At 51.9% G+C, this 16,840-nt stretch overlaps 1 protein-coding gene across 1 annotated transcript in view; it reads left to right on the forward strand.

Annotated features, from left to right (window-relative positions):
- Window positions 1-10,273: 10,273 nt before the first annotated feature.
- Window positions 10,274-16,840, forward strand: part of LOC123393629 (protein Shroom2-like) — a 48,813-nt gene continuing 42,246 nt past the window's right edge. The window contains exon 1 of the mRNA XM_045086218.1: window positions 10,274-10,581. The gene's annotated coding sequence lies outside the window, so the exon portion shown is untranslated. The remainder of the gene's footprint in view (window positions 10,582-16,840) is intronic.

Consider the following 16,840-nt stretch of genomic DNA (forward strand, 5'->3'; position numbering starts at 1 on the left):
GCGTGTGTTACTGCACTGACCACCCGGAATTCATCCCGGTCAAGTCAGGTTCGGGAGACAGACCGTGCAGTAACTTGAGCAGGAGAAGGAAACGCTTCCCTCTGAAGCGGGGTTTTGGCACCCCGGCCAGACGGCGGCCCCCCACTGTGTGTTCTACGTCGTCGTGTGTTGGCTGGGCCAAGTGGGAGCCCGCGAGCCCTTGAATGCTATTACCGTGGGGGCCTCTAGTTCCGCTTGGTTTGCGGGGGGCCCCCAGGGCCAAAGGTGCCTGATGGTGTGGCCATGGTTTTTTTGTTTGTCCCCAGGGGTGGAAGCCGGGTGATTAACGGGGGTGACGGAGAAGTCCTCCGTTCCCTGGTGGTCAACAGCTTCCTGTCCCGGGTGAAGGTAACCTTAAAGAAGGCCCAGCAGGTGCTTGCAGGGAGCAGACCTAAACCCGGAGCAAGACCTTACCCACAGGACTGGGTGAAGGAGGGGAGCTCAGGGAGTGCGCACTCCTCCCCGCTGGACCATGGGGACTTGGGGACAGGGCAACGGAAGTCCCACAGAGCCCCCACGGAGCCGGGCCAGCGAGCGGCATGATCCATGGCCAAGGCCCATGCCTCCTGGGAACGGCACTTGGGATGCTGCTGGCCGCCCCTGGGAGGCCTGGCCCGCTGGAACTTGCCAGGAAGGCCGCCGTGCTTGCTGGGCCCCCTCGGGAGCGGCCCGAGCGGAAAGCAGGCCTGTCCTCCTCCCGGGGTCCCTTCCACGCCCTCATGGCGGAGCGGGAGCCGGCCTGCAGAGCGGGGAAGGTTTGCAGAAGGGTTCCCGCCGCAGTGTCCACACACGGGGCGGTGAAGGGCAGGGTCTGGACCCAAAGCAGAACGTGGGCCAGTGTGGCCCGCACTGTTGGAACAGTCGCCAACAAAGCCTTCTCTTTCCTCCTGGCTTGTCCCCTCCCTGCCGCACAGTGGCACATGCTTCCCCTGCATGTTGCCTTGCAGACTCTGCCCCTTTCAACAGACAGGCTGTGTCCCCTAAAAGGGCAGTGATGCGGCCGTGATCAGACGCGCCAGCCTCATGCCCTAGACCTTTGCCCCGTGCTTCTGAAAGAGGCCTGAACCAGCCACTTTATTGTACCTCGGGGCCTCTTAAACCCTGCCCCAGGCGGGCACTGGAGCTTGGCTCAGAAGGAAGGGCTCTTCTCCGGTTCCCCGTCCAGCTGGTCTGCCGGGTGCAAACCCCTCTCCCTGCTCCATGCCCCCTGAGCGTTCCTCCCTTTTTTCTGTCTAGACCCTCGGGCTGCTACATGCAGCCTCCAGATATCGTCCTCCTCCTCTGATGGACTTTCCCTTGACGTAGGTGGTTGTGATTGGCCGTGCGCCACCCCTTGGGGCACACGGGCCCGTCGTCACCCAGTCCTCTCTTCTTTCCTGGCTGTCTCATCGGCCTGGCCTCTGTCCGTTTAGTTGCCACGGTCCCTCTTGTCCGGGCCACATCGGCCTTTCTCTGTGGCAGGGCCTCGCGGGATGAGCATTCCTGTCCCAGAAGCTGGAAAGGAGTGTGTGCACATCTTCAGAGCAGACCCTCCCTCGTGTTCCTAAAAAGCCTAGGACTAAAACACCCAGCCTGCCTTATCTACCATCGGAAGCCTGTGAGGCGGGTTGTGGTTTTATTTGGTTACCTTTTGGGGTAACCAAAGGTAACCAAAATAAACCAAACCTTTGGGGGGGCATTGTTTTTTTATCTTTTCTCCGGCCTTTCCGATTTTGGGTTCTCCTCTATGGAGGAAAGAGTTTTTCCTGTCACCACTGTGGGATCTGTTCTGGTTGGTGGTTTTGATGATCTGTACGCTGACATTTCATTTTGTATGGTTTTTAACACAGATACCACAGATCTCAAAAGATGAAGCTCCCAGATGTCCTCCATGGTCTCTTTCCTAAACTGTTTATTCCGGCGACTTTCCAGCTTAAAATGTGGAGGCAAGTTTGTTTCTTTGAGCAGATATCAACTGCCAGTGTGTTCCATGTGGATAGTGTGCTTCAATCACAGATTCGCGCTCGCTCGCAGCATTTCGCCATTGACCTGTCCTGACCCAACACATGTTCGGATTGTCAGGTTTTCAAGGCACGGTTGACAGAGTGTGTAGGGAAACTGGACCCACGTGCTCAGGGACCGGGAGAGCCAGGATCAGGGAATTGGTTTTGTTTAGGCAGGGAATATAGCGGGAACTTCCAGTGTTCAGGGAAGTGTTAAGTATTCCCCACCGTGACTCCAAAATTGCCATGTCGTGCTGCTTTGTGTACCGGCCCCACCTGTGGAATGTCACACTGACCCCCCAGACAGCCAGAGCCTCCCTGAATTCAGTATCCTGCTCTTATCTGGTTGTACCAGAAAATAACCAGCAAATGAGTTTTATTTCTTAACACTTACACCTAACTTGGACGAGATGGGATTCCCTCCTTTAAAAAGTATTTCATAGAGCTGCTGGGGCAACCTGGGTGCTTCGTTTTTCCGTTGGTTGAGCGCCCTACCCTAGCTCCTGACTCTTGGTTTCGGCCCAGGTCATGATCTCAGGGTTTGTAAGCTTTGAGGCCCCGTTTGTAGGGGGTTCTGGTGCTCCGCATGGAGCCTGCTTGAGATTCTCTCTCCCTCTCCCTCTTGCCCCTTCTCCGGCTTGCACGGGCCCCCGTTTCTCTCTCCTCTTCTCCATTTCCCCAAATAAATAAATCTTAAAGAGAAATATTCCTAGAGCTACTAAAAAGCTTACATTTCCAAAAATAGGAAATAAAATCTTATGCATTTGTAACTGGGAGACAGGGCCCGCCGGGTTTTTTTGGGTAAGACACAGCATGAGTAGGATCTTAGACGGGTCTTCCTCCGGACTCTACTTCTCTGCAGGCCGGACTCTGCACAAGCTTTAGTTTCTCTGTTTTTGTAGTCTGTAGGCAGAGAGGTCTTTAGTTTCTGGGTTAGCCCCTCTGCCTGTTTTTCCCCTCGTGTTGGTACTTTCCTTTTCCTCTTTGAAGACTTTTCGCTTCATTCCCTATGGTCTTCTTCCCCGAGGTTTTGTGCATGGGGGAAGCGTTTTGTTTGTAGCCGGCAAACTTTGTGGGTCTCGCCTCTAGGGACCCCCTCCCTCCCCGCCCGTCCGCCTGAGTTGACTCTTTCTGTTGCATAACATCATCTGGGGCGGTGGGAGGGGGTGACAGAGTCAGGTGCCCGCCGAGATGCTGAAGAGATGAGTGGTTTGAGAGGAGAGAGCCTTTCTTGGATGCTGGGCTGCCTGGCTGGCGGGGCTCCTCCCGCCGCAGGGGCCGGTAATGATTTACCTGTGAAAGTCTTCCACACATCTCGGTGGAAAGTTTCCAGTTTTTTCAGTGGGCTTCTCTGTTACGATAGATACACACTCAGATTATTTCACAATGTGATACTTCCCCTGGGTGAGTCAGCTTTCCTTCTTCTGCAGTCAAACCGGGCTTCGAGGAGAATGAGTAATAATGATATTTCAAATTAAGCAAACTGAAGCATAATTTTCAGGGGATTTTCCTGTCTAACGAAAAAGCCTGTGCTTTTTTTTTTGCTTTGTCGTGGAGGGCCTATTCCCTTATTGTCTGGAGGGTTGAAGCATTCTTGAGAGAGAACTGATAAAATCGCAGGGTGTGATTCATGGCCTTTGAAATAGGATATTGGACTCAGTGCCCTTTTTCTTCTTTCATTTTGAATTCTTATGGTCATGGTGATTTTCTGACTCATTGGAGTCTCAACACCTCTTTATTTTTTTTTTGGCACCACTTGGCCTCTTTTTTTTGGTGGGTTGGCGTCATGTCTGACCCACACCGTGAGGGCCTCACGGATTCTGGAAGTCCTATTGCTCCTCACACTTGTTCTCTGCCCGGTGTTTGTGGTGGGAGTCCTTGTTTCACAAGGTGGGGTCAGTTCAAAGGATCCGTCAGCCAAGATGGAGTCAAGGGATCTTCCTGGGGGCGCCTGGGTGGCTGAGTAGTGGATTAAGCCTCTGCCTTCAGCTCAGGTCATGGTCTCAGGGTCCCTGGGATTCGAGCCCTCCATCAGCCTTTCTGCTCAGTGGAGAGCCTATTTCTCCCTCTCTGTCTGCCTGCCTCTCTGCCTACCTGTGAACTCTCTGTCAAATAAATAAAATCTTTAAAAAAAAAAAAAAAAAAAAAAAAGGATCTTCTTCCTTGCCGTTTTGTTCTTGTTTTGGGCAAGAGAAAATTCATCTTGCGTCTGCCTGCAGGATTAATCTTCCAGAAGAATTGGCTTTGAATAATGTCACTTCCCTGTTTCCATGTCCCTGCCTTCTCTGGGCCGGCCACTGCCTACAGGATATTGTCCGGTTGTTTCAAGGTCAAGTTTCCTAATCTTCCCCCTTCTGCCCTTATCGTCAAACAACCGTCCCTCGTGAAAGCCTCAAACACCCTGCCCAGGCTGACGTTCCTTGGTTGCGCCTAGGCTTCCTGCCTCTGACCCTGTCTCCACGTGGAGACCTCACCGGGGAATGTTGCTCCCCGCCCACCGCTCCCTCCTTTCAAGCCGTTGTCCAGGGCCCTTCTGATGCGTGAAAACATCATTTCCTTCCCCAAGGGCAGAATGAAGGCCCCTCGCATGCCCGCTGCCATGGGTGAGGCGCCCCTCAGTCCCCTACCGGACTAGACTCTTTTTTTTGCCTTCGTGGGGCCTTCGTTCTCATGATCCATCTGTGACGCCCCTTCCCCCAGGTCCAGAAACTTTTGTTTCCAAGAAGACTCTCGGTAAGCTCTTTTCTCTCCCCTGCCGTTTCCAGCCAGAACAGTTGCCGTGAGAACAACAATGAGACGTTCTGCACATTGTGGGTCTCCCGCACACGTTTCCATCTCGAATCCCTTAGAACAAGTCCGGATCGATTCCCCAGTCCGGCCCTGCCCCCGTAACAAGAGCGGGAGAGCCTCAGCTCGCTTGAAAATATATAGGATGGCTCTCGTGAGATCAAACTCACATAGCGTACCCTTCACCCTTCAAAGTTATACAACTGATTAAAAACATTGTATACAAAAGTTATACCGTGAATGCAGGTGATTCTTACTGTATTCTCAAAGTGGGGGGCAGCCATATTCAAACATCACCGCCCTCCATTCTAGAAACACCTCCATCCCCCTTAGAACATGCCCTGGACCCTTATGTCATCCCCGCCCCCCACAGAAGTCCCCCTCCCTCCCAGCCCCCGGTAGCCACAGGTCCCCCACCTGTCTCTGTGGATTTTGCATATTACAGACACTTCAGCTAATTCACGTGAAATGAGAGCACGCAGTATGTGATCTTCCGCCGCTAGCTCCTTATACTTTGCATTGATGAGGTCCACGGGGGTGGGGGGGGGCAGCAGGAGTTCACACTTCATGCCTTGTCATGGCCGGATCCCCGCCAGTTTGACCCCGCCGCACTCATCATCATCGCCTTGCCACTCGTTCAGTTGGATTTTAGTTCCAGACCGTGTGCGCGCATATATTCATTTTTGAAAGCCTCCCCAGGGACCACGGGCACACGTCCTCCATCTGGAATGCCGGTCGGGTAACTCAGGGTGCGGCCTGTGTGGCCTGCCGTGGGCACTTGGGGCTTCCGTGCTGGATGTGCAAAGAGCGTGGCACATGGGCGTGCATCGTGGGCATGGAAGGGTTTGTCTCTGCTTTGCCTGCCCCTTTGCGCAGGGGGCTCTTCCGAGGTGAACCCAGGGACCTCAGGGAGACTTTGCCTGACTGCTGCCAGCCACAGTGGCTCTGTGGTGGGCCCCCATGTTCTGCAGACGTGTCGCGTGTGTGGGTTTGCTGTAAAATGCAGACAGGCGTCGTCCTTCTACTCCGTGGCAAGCACAGACGTCTGGTTTATTGTTCACCAAGTTCAAGCCTAATGGATCCTACCTAATAACTGTTTTGCGGCGGGGTGGCGGGGGAGTACAGAATGGAAGCTTTCACGGCTGCTCTTTGTCTTATAGCTGCTTCCCCGATAAGCACAGTCAATACCAAAGAGAAACTTTTCTCTTGGCAAAGAAGCCGGCCAGGAGCTAAAAAACCCAGCAGCTCTATGTGCCCAACCCAGACCTGTTTTTTCTGGGAAGTGTGGGTGTGTGGAGCGTGGTCAGGACGAGGCGGAAGGGTGCTTTGCAACGCAGTCTTCATTTACAGACAAGAAGTCACAAGATCTTCTTGGCGAAGCCCCCGGAGACGACCGTGCTACAGAGGGTCTCACGGAACTGGTTCCTAGGAGGGTTAGTGGGGGGTGTGACCAAGAAACCCACCCCATGGTAGCTGAGCCAGACCCTGGTACCTGTCCCTCCTCCGACCCTGCAGGGCGTTCATCAGAGTGGTTTTGCCTCCAGACTTTTTCTCGTAACACTCGGATTCGGAGGCAGTTCCTGTAGAGAGGGCACTTAGGGTCGCTACTCCAGCCGGGCCAGAGTCCTTTTCTTGTTAGAGACTCAGGAGGGTGTGATGATGCTAAGAGTACGGAACACGAAACTTAACCGTTTCCACCACTTGCAAGCGTGTGACTCCGTGATGTTGACATTGGCATAGGGGTGACCCTTAACGAACATCAGGACTTTTTTTTCATCTTACTGCAAAACCGTGACTCCCAGTGCCCCAGCCCCTGCGGACCTTTGTCCTGTGTGTTGTCTCTGTGAACTGGCCTCTTCTGGGATTCCCCCTCCCCCTGAGCGGGGCTCACACAGCGCCTGTCTTTCTGTGGTGGCGTATCTCACGGTGCGTTACGTCCTCAAGGCCCATCCATGTGGTAGCGCATGTCGGGGCCGTCCTTCCTTTTTTAAGGCTCACCAACATTCCCTCGTGTGGCTGGACTGCATTTTCATTATGCATTCATTTCCTCATGGACCTTTCAGTGGTTTCCACTTGGAGTGCGTAAATGTTAAAGGGGAAAAACAAAATTGTGTCCTGAGAAATCAGAATGAGTTGTACATTGTAAATGTGCATTTCTGAAAAAACCACTCAAAATACAGGCCATGATGCCTGCGCGGCTCGGTGGGTGAAATATCTGCCTTTGGCTCGGGTCATGATCTCAGCGTCCTGGGATCCAGCCTTACATCAGGTTCTCTGCGCAGTGAAAAAGCCTGCTCCCCAACCCCCAACCCCCCCCCCCCCCCTGCTGCTCTCTCTTTCTCTCAAATAAAAAATTTTTAAAAATTGCAAAAGCTCAGCCTCTACCCTGGACCCGCTGAATCCGATCTGCATTTTAAAAACCCTGGGAGATGGGTCTGCACAATACAGTTTGGGAAGTGTTTGGTGTCTGAAGCCTAGAAAGGTCTTGGAGGCAGGAACTCCCATCTTGCAAGACCCCCCTCCCCCCCCCCCCCCCCCCCCCCGCCCCATGTAGCCCCGTTGCTTGTACAGAGGACTTACTCTCTAGATCGTTAGTAGTAGAAGAATAAATACCAAGTCTGAACTCACCCACGTGATGGCCTTTTTGCATTCAGCCCACCAAAGCATTTAACTGCTAGTGTTTAGGCACCCGTTAGTACCTACAGACCCAAGTTACTCTCCGAGTGCGCTCTCTTTATATTCTAGATTGTTCCTTGCCCGTCCCGTGCCTGGTGCTTGGCAGGCAGGGTGGTAGAGATGCAAGGGATCTAGGCACTACTTGGGCGGAGTCTGAGCCCGCAGGTCCTAGTGTGGGAGACTGGTGCTGCTGTTCCAGGTAGGGGCCCCTGCTGGTAAGCGCCCCCGAGGGGTCCCCCCGACTAGGACTCTGGTGGTGCTGGTGGTGGCAGTGGCTCCTGGGACGTTCACTCGTCCCTCCTGTATCTCCTGCCCTGTGACCTGGCCCCCTTTTCTGCCAAAGTTCTAATTACTCAGGTTTCCTGCCATGTAGTTCTCTGTCCGTGGGTTCTTTCTCTGTCTAAGCAATGTCCCTTCAGTCTCCGCACTCCTCCCGTCCTTAAATACCTTCTGCTGGGGGTCTCTCCATGTGTGCACCACCTGTCCCCCTGCCCCTGGGAGCCCTCCTCCCACCCCCAGCTGCCCCACTGCACCCTCCACCTGGATGGGCCCCTTGGCGTCTCCCAGGGGACGTGTCAAAAACCCAGGCTCTCCACTGCGTGTAACCTGCGCCTTGCCCGCACACAGCCGGGGCTGTAATCTTGGGTGGGTGGCAACTTCCTTACAATCTGTCTGTTACCACCTTGGGATAAAATTGTCTAGACTCTTGAAACCAGTTATTAACAAAAATCCGAAGCAGTCCATTCGGTGAACAGTAGCCATTTAATTTTGTTTATGGTGTTGACTTGCAACGAATAATTGCTTGGTGAACCGAAGAGTTCGGCTGTCCTTGATCCAGGTAGAGGTTTTAGGAAAATGCCGTGCACTTGCAGAAATGAGGCATTGTCGGTCACAGTACCCGGCGGTTCAGCCGCACAGGGAAAACGCACTGCTCCAGAAGGTGCGGAGGGCTGTGGAAGTAAGTCGTAGCTTAGGTGTGGCCAGCAGTGGACCAGTGAGCTGTCGGGCTGTACACAGATAGGCTCGTAACCATGAACTGTCTTCACTAGTTTTCATAGCAGTTTGTAAAGAGAATAGTTTTTTGGTCTAAAACCGGGGTTGGGCAAACTTCTCTCTTGTTTTTTTTTTAACAAGCCAAGTAGTAAATACTTTAGGCTTTGTGGGCCAAAACACTCAATTCTGTCCTGTCACAGTAGATAAACAAGTGGGTGTGGTGGTATTCCAGTAAAATTTTATTTACTGGGGGGAAAAAAAAGGCAACTGGCTGGGTTTAGCTCATGGGCCCTAGTTGGCTAAGTGCTAGTACAGAAAGCGGGCTGGGTTTGTTGTTGCTGAGTTGATGATTACTGTATAGGAAAAGCCAGGGTTGGAGTGCCTGGGTGGCTCAGTCGTTACGTGTCTGCCTTTGGCTCAGGTCATGGTCCCACGGTCCTGGGATCGAGCCCCACATCAGGCTCTCTGCTCAGCGGGAAGCCTGCTTCTTCCCTCTTTTCTGCCTCTTCCTCTTCTTTCTTCTTCTCCCTCTTCTTCTGCCTGTTTCTCCCCCTGCTTGTGCTCATTCTCTCTATCAAATAAAATAAATGAAATCTTTGAAAAAAAAAGGAAAATTCTGATTTCTCAGGATTAAAGTTCTCAAATGGGCCAACCTTGAAGCTTTGCGTGAGTCACTACATGTTCATGCATACGTGTTTAGCACGGAGTAATGCAGAGCGTGAAATGATCTCATGAGGACTGTAGTCGATGGCTACGTGTTAGCAGGGACGTGGAGGAATTGGAACGTTTGGATGCAGGCGGGACGGCCTGACCGCTCCTCCTGCAGAGCTCGCCACAAACGCGCCCTAGGAGCCAGCGGCTTCATTCCTGCGTGTAGACCCACGGGAAAGTGACGACACATGCTCACCCAGAAGCTCGAGCACCCTGTTCGCAGCAACATAACAGCCAGAAAGGAAGAACTGCAGTGTCCAGCTGCTGACGAACAGATAAGTCAGACGTGGCAATCCGTGGGAAGGGATGTCTGTCGTTCAGCCACAGAACGGAGTCAAGTCCTGACCGCGGCTAGCACGTGGGATGAGCCCTGATGCTCTCTGTTGAGTGAAAGAAGCCAGGCACAAATACCATGTGTCGGGGGGAGGAGTCTTTTTATTCTTTAATTTATTTCTGCAAGAGACAGTGAGCCAGCATGAGGGGCAAGGAGGGTGGCTCAGAGGGAGAGAAGCAGACTCGCTGCAGAGCTCAGAGAACCACACAGGACTCGATCCCAGGACTTTTGACCTGAGCCGAAGGCTGACGCTTAACCGACTGAGCCACCCAGGCGCCCTGTAGGACTCTTTTTATATGAGTTGTCTGTACAGGCACATGCATAGAGATAGGTAGTAAGTTGGTGGGTGCCAGGGCCAAAAGGGCTCAGGAAGTGACTGCCCACGGCTGCCAGGTTTCTTTCTAGGCATAGGGAAAGTGTTCTAAAATGGGACACGGTGCTTGCACAGTTCTCTGAAATATACTAAGTTTACTTGTATATTTATATGGGGGAGCTTTGTGGTTTTTCAGTTCTTTCTCAAGCAGTTACAGAAATCTAGGTGTGGGATTCATGTACGAGAAATAATAAGTAATGAAAACGATCCACCCTTTCTGCTTGGATAGAAGAGATCCAGGGGCCGAACCTGTGTCTCTGGGTCTGCGGTTCCAGGCTGTGAGTGTTCCTGAGCACGAGGGCTCTTTCCCGTTCCCCCTGCGAATGGTAGCCCCGGGTGAGGGTGGGGTGTGTGTCCCTTCTTCCCCAGGTAGGAATCAGTGCAGCATCAGGGCCCAGGAGGGGTCCGAGCTGATCCCAAAGCCCATCATAGATCCTGTGGGCCCCCCGCATCGCCTCTGTGTCGTTTCTGGCTGAGTTCTGAGCACTGGGTTTGCACATTTGGAAGCTCACGAGACGTGCTTCTCTGCCGCAGATTGAAGAAGGAAGTAAAGCGGCGGCGGTGGACAAGCTGCTGGCGGGGGACGAGATCGTCGGCATCAACGACATCGATCTCTCGGGCTTTAGACAGGAGGCGATTTGCCTGGTGAAGGGCTCCCACAAAACCCTGAAGCTCGTAGTGAAAAGGTAAGTCTAACCTGCGCCTCATGCCATCTTTACAGACAGAGTGGGTGAAGATACAGCCTATGCAGCCCATATGGCCTGTCTGTATCCCCACACGCAGTCCCAGCGTGGGCTTGATTGCGTGTGTGTATGTGTGTCTGTGTGTCTGTGTGTGTGTCTGTGTGTACACATAGAATTACATCTCTTGGCCAAGGATGAATCCATCGTCAGAATCTCAAAATATGCCTTCTTGTATTCTTAGGGATTGTTCATCTGATTTATGAAGTGAATTTTGAAGGCTTTGATCTTTTCTTCTAAAAGAAGTAGAGCAGCAATGCACTACGCCTGTGTTCCAGACGAAGTGTTGTTCCTGTCGTTTCCACAAGGTGGCAGGGCTGCTGCGTTTTTTTTTTTTTTTATGCTAAAATAAAGCCTGACTGCGCACAGAGGGAGTGTTTTCCAGCGCTGGGGCTGAGGTCTTGGGGGGGTGAACAAGCTGCCTGTTCCTACAAAATCAGATGGCGAGAGAGAAGTTTGCAGGACTTGAAGAGGGGTGGAAAAAAGCGGGGCGCCAGGGTGGCTCAGTTGTTAAGCATCTGCCTTCGGCTCAGGTCATGATCCCAGGGTCCTGGGTTCGAGCCCTACGTCAGGCTGCCTGCTCAGCGGGAGGCCTGCTTCTCCTTCTCCCATTCCCTCTGCTTGTGTTCCCTCTCTCTCTCGCTGTGTCTCTCTTTGTCAAATAAAGTCTTAAAAAAAAAGAAAAACTTGATAATCTTTCTTAAAAAAATAAAAAAGAGGGTGGAAAAAGCTGAATTAGGAACATGATGCTTTCAGACATGGGAGCTCCAGCAGGACTCCTGGACCCCCGTAACTTGGGATTTGTGGTCTTCATAAAGAATTATTTCCTCATCTTGCATTTTCTGAGTTGGCTAATTCCTAGTACAGTGTTTGCATGCCCCCCCTGCACCCTCCCCTTATTCATTTTTTATTTTTTTTAATTTTAGCAGAATTAGTGCAGTCTTTCTAAGCTTGGCTGTAAATATATTTTTTTAAGATTTACTTATTTATTTGACAGAGAGAGAGAGCGTGCACAAGAGGGAGCGGCAGACAGAGGGAGGAGAAGGAGAACCAGGCTCCTACAGAGCAGGGAGCCTGGCACAGGACTCGATCCTGGGATCCCGGGATCATGACCTAAGCCAAAGGCGGGACAAACAACCGACTGAGCCATCCAGGCGCCTCTTGCCTATCAATTTTTTTCAAAAACTAAATGGACTCAGGCATTTACTTCAGGTTTTTTAATACCAACTTGAAGCCCTGTTCCCAAAGGACTTTTTTTTTTTTTTTTTTTGGACTCAAACCATATCGAAGGAGGAGGCTCAAAAACAAGGAAGAAAAAAAAACAAAACTCTTAATCCGTTGCCACACTGAATTTGCGATCTCATTTCTAAGTGGTACAGGCTGTCGTCTTTGTAAGTCAGAAAAAAATAAGGGAGCAGTTTGGGAGCCGTTTGGAGAGGATGAGGTAGAGGAGAGATGCTGTCATGTTGTAAGTGACTCGTCTGGTGTCGTGTTTAGTGACCTTACTAAGGCAGGGTGTGTGTTCTCGAGGCACGCTGCGGGAGACAGCGCAGTGATGACGGTGGTAAGGGAGCGGTAAGCGGATAGCTTGGTCCACAGAGGTGAGCTTGGCGCTATCCACGATCTCTGGGCCTCCTCACCGGCCCCTAGGATGCCTGGGGTTGCCGTCCGTTTGTGTCCCCCTGCAAATCTGCAGCTTTACTTGACTGTCGGAGCGGGCAGACAGTAGAGTAGCCAGGCCTGTGAGATGGTGAGATTGCGGGGACCACGCACAGACCTGATATACTGCCTGTTAGAATGCGGATTAGACAGGCTTTCTGGTGGGGGCTTTCGCAGCGTGTTTCAGACGGCGTATCTGGGACGCACAGTGTGCGTTTCTGGGATCCCAGATACTCAGCAAAGGGAAATTACGTGAATGGGAGACCATCCGCTGTGTAAAATGCTACTATCACGAGTGCCATCAGCATTTGCTGACACGGAAGGTGCCCCACAGGGTCCAGCTGCGCGCAGTGCATACAAGCAGTCAGAGAACCGTGTATGTCCTATTCCTCCAGGTGTTTTTAAAAGATTTACGTATTTCTTAGAGCAAGTGAGGGTGGGGTGCGCGGCAGAGCATGAGAGACCAAATCCATTGGAAGAAAGAATCCCGAACAAGACTCCCTGCCGAGTGGAGAGCCCCATACGGGGCTCGATCCCAGGACCCTGAGACCATGACCTCAGACAGAAGTCAACAGTCAGCCTCGGAGCTGCCTGAGCCACCCAGGCGCTGCCCGTTCCTACAGTTTTAATTTTTTTTTTAAATATTGTGGAACGATATGTATAGCATAAAACTTAGCATCTTAAACATTTTTTTAAGTGTAACTTAAAGTAGCATATTACTTCTATAACACATAACAACCATTGAGCATTGTTTGTTTGCATTTTTAAAAAGAGTAGGAGCTTTTGGGGTTCTGTGTGCCTATGTTCCTAGAAGTCAGCAGGAGGTCTGGTCCCCAGAAAACCGTCAGATGTGGCATCGTGTTCTGTTCTAGGCCAAGCCCCAAAGGGCATTTATGTATTACTCTGTGATCAAGACAAAAAGAATGACCCTGGAAAGGGTGGGTGTTTGCGTGCCGGCTACAGTAGTCTCTCAGGCTAAGTTTGATTCTTATTGATTTATTCTTTTATTTTTTTCTTTTTTTTTTTTTTTAAAGATTTAATTTATTTATTTGTGAGGGAGGCAACAGTGAGAGAGATCACAGAGGGAGAAGCAGGGCTCCCCACTGAGCAGGGAGCCCCATGTGTGGGACTTGATCCCAGGATGCTGGAATCACGACCTGAGCCGAAGGCAGACACTTCAACAACTGAGCCACCCAGGCTCCTATTCATTTATTTGAGAAAGGCAGCACGAGAGGGGAGAGGAGCAGAGGCAGAAGCAGACTAACCACTGAGCAGGGCGTAGGGTTCAGTGTCAGGACCCCGACCCGAGGTCATGACCTGAGCCAGAGGCAGATGCTGAACTGACTGAGCCCCCCAGGCGCCCATATCCAGTTTTCTTTAAATCAGGGCTGCACAGAATAATTATCTGGTTTAAATGGGAATTCATGGTTTAAACAATATGCATATAACAAGATATAAAAGCAAACCAAGCACTGTGTTAACTTTTATTTTTTTGCAAACATACTTTTATTTATGTTGGGTTTTTTAAATGTATTTGACACAAAGCACTGTATCAGTTTGAAAACAGGTTATTGTGGAATTTTTAAAAATAACTTTGGATTTTTTTTTTTAAAGATTTTATTTATTTATTTGACAGACAGAGATCACAAGTAGGCAGAGAGGCAGGCAGAGAGAGAGGGAGGGAGGAAGCAGGCTCCCTGCTGAGCACGAGAGAGCCCGATGCGGGGCTCGATCCCAGGACCCTGAGATCATGACCTGAGCTGAAGGCAGAGGCTTTTAACCCACTGAGCCACCCAGGCACCCCATCTTTGGATTTTTTTTAAATATTTTATTTATTTGAGAGAGAGAGTATGAGTGAGAAGGGCAAGCAGAGGAAAAGGGAGAAGCAGACTCCCCACTGAGCAATGGAGCCCTATTGAGGTCACCATCCCAGGACCCTGAGCTGGAGGCAGATGCTTAACCGACTGAGCCCCACAAGCGTCCCTGGATTTCATTTGTAATTCTCTATGTGGGTATTACTTTTGCTTAGTAGAAAAAAGTGTGTGAAATGGTGTTTGTTTATTTTTAAGATTTTATATATTTATTTGACAGACACAACGAGAAAAGGAACACAAGCAGGGGGAGCAGCGGCAAAAGGGAGAGAGAAAAGCAGACTCCCCGCAGAGTAAGGAGCCCAGTGTGGGGCTCGATCCCAGGACCCTGGGATCATGACCTGAGCCGAAGGCAGGTGCTTAACTGACTGAGCCACCCACGCGCCCCCCTGGATTAATTTTTAATACTCTATGTGCATATTACATTTGCCTAATAGAAAAAAGTGCAAAATGGTGCTTTGTTGAGAAACATGAATGAAATTTTTCTAACCCGGTTTAATTAGTTAATATTAGGGCCCCGCAGCTCTCACCCAGTACATGGTGAATTACTGCTATAAAATCCTGCAGGTGCAAAGTAAGTGTGAAACCTCACACTAAGTTTCTAGATTTTCCTTATTACAGAGGCCTCGATGTACTTTTAAAAATAATTTCTCTGGGGCACCTGGGTGGCTCGGTCGTTCAGCATCTGCCTTCAGCTCAGGTCATGATCCCAGGGTCCTGGGATCGAGACCCCCCATCAGGCTCCCTGCTCAGTGGGGAATCTGCCTCTCCTTCTCCCACTCCCCCTGCTTGTGTTCCCTCTTTCACTGTGTCTCTATCAAATAAATAAAATCTTAAAAATAATAAAAATAATTTCTCTGAAATGGGTAACACGTATTCTTCTCTCAAATTAAATCTGTGCCTAAACCCCACCATTCTCCTCTTTGCCCGTCCGCGGGCAGCCGCCGAGCACGCATCTGTCCCACACATCCGTCAGCCTGGTCTAGCATTCGATGTAGCGCTCCAAAAGAGATCGTGTACTGTTCAAAAAAAAAAAAAAAAAGGAAAAAAAAGTGGCTCGTTTATAAAAAGGCGCCCTGTAAATTATTCCTAGACCAAACTCCAAACGCACAAGTGCCCTGTGTCGCCCTCCCGAGGAGTGTGGCCGAATGACCAGTGAGCTTCTCCGGCTGTCGTTTGACTTCATTCTACTACTATCTGCCGCTTCCCCAGGTGCCCTGAGAAAGGGGGGCATTTGTGATAAAGACCGACAGTGGCCAGCACGGATTTGGTGCTTCTGGGAGGTTACGGGGACGGGAGTGTGAACCTCCGTGTCAAATGCTGACCCAGAGTTTTGGGGGGTATTTTTGTTTTGTTTTGGTGTTAAGTAGGGTCTGCACCCACATGGAGCCCAGCGTGAGGCTTGAACTCAGGATCCGGAGCTCAAGACTCTGACGCTGAACCAGTGGAGCCATCCAGGCCTTTTTTTTTTTTTTTTTTTTTTTTTTAAGAGTTATTTATTTTCGTGACTCGGGCAGGGGGAGAGGGAGAGCGGCATCCCAAGCGGACTCAGAGCCTGACACGGGGCTTGATGCCACAGCCCCAGAACCATGACCTGAGCGGAAACCGCGAGTCGGACGCCCAGGCGCCCGCGCCCCCCAGGTGCCCCACTGTTGGCTCTCTTTTCCTCCTCGGTTGGCTTTATTTCAGTGTGTGAGGCGATCAGGGGACCCAGCAGCCAGGAAGGCATCGCCGTGGGCCAGTGGGACAAAGCGGTGGCCTCCTGTTTTCAGGGGGGCACGGGCGGTGCCGATGGGAAGCCGGGGCTGGGATTGGTGTCGCGTCGGAGCCGGAGCCGTGCGCAGATCTCTATCTGCGTCCCTGGTGACATTTCTTTCCCAGACAGATGAGAGCGAGCGCTTCCCTTCTGCCCGAGTGGTGTTGGCTACAAACAAAGGGCTGTAAATGGGATCCCCCACAGGTGCACACATGCCCAGGCGGTGTGTGCCACCTGTCAGATGTGGAGGCGCGACGGGGTCACCTGCCCGGGGCAGGGGTGGGGGAGCAGAAGGACTGCAGGACCCTGAGGCCAGCCCGAACGGGACGTCCTTCCCTCCCAGGCCCTCTGTGGTCCTACTCGGCCCAGAAGTGCTGCTCGCAAGAAGGTGTGGCACGGAGACGGGAACCTTTGCCCATGTGGGTGCGCACGGTTGTCATCTGCCCAGGGCCCGTGCTGCAAGGGCTGACCGGCGGCTCTGCAGGGGTCCCCTGCGGGCGTCTGCACAGACAGCCCCGGGCGCTCTTGCTGGGCAGCACCAGGGGCTTAAGCAATTGTGCTTAGGGAAGGTGAACTGAGACCGGAAACTGGGTCACAGGTGGCGTTTCCCTGATCCCCGTAGCCGAGGCGACAGGCCTTCGCCGTGGGAGAGGTGTGCGGCTCTGCCCGGGGCACGCGGTGCGTCGGGGAGGGCAAGCATCTCGCTCAGAGCGGGGGGGGGGGGCTGTTGCCGTGTGATTAGATAAAGTGCGGGCTGCAAGCTGGGCATAACGAGCGCCGGGCAGTCCTCCATCCCCCTCGCTTCGCAGGTCAGCTCCTCGCAAGCTCGGAGAACTTCCAATAGCCTGTGGAATGTTTCTTTTCCATGTCATGCCATTCGTTATTTTGGAAAGCTTGCCATCGCCCTTTTGGCTTCTCT

The sequence above is a fragment of the Mustela putorius genome, unplaced genomic scaffold (assembly GCF_011764305.1).
Source record: "Mustela putorius furo isolate JIRA1106 unplaced genomic scaffold, ASM1176430v1.1 tig00000910_pilon_pilon_pilon, whole genome shotgun sequence".
In the NCBI taxonomy this organism is placed as follows: domain Eukaryota; kingdom Metazoa; phylum Chordata; class Mammalia; order Carnivora; family Mustelidae; genus Mustela; species Mustela putorius.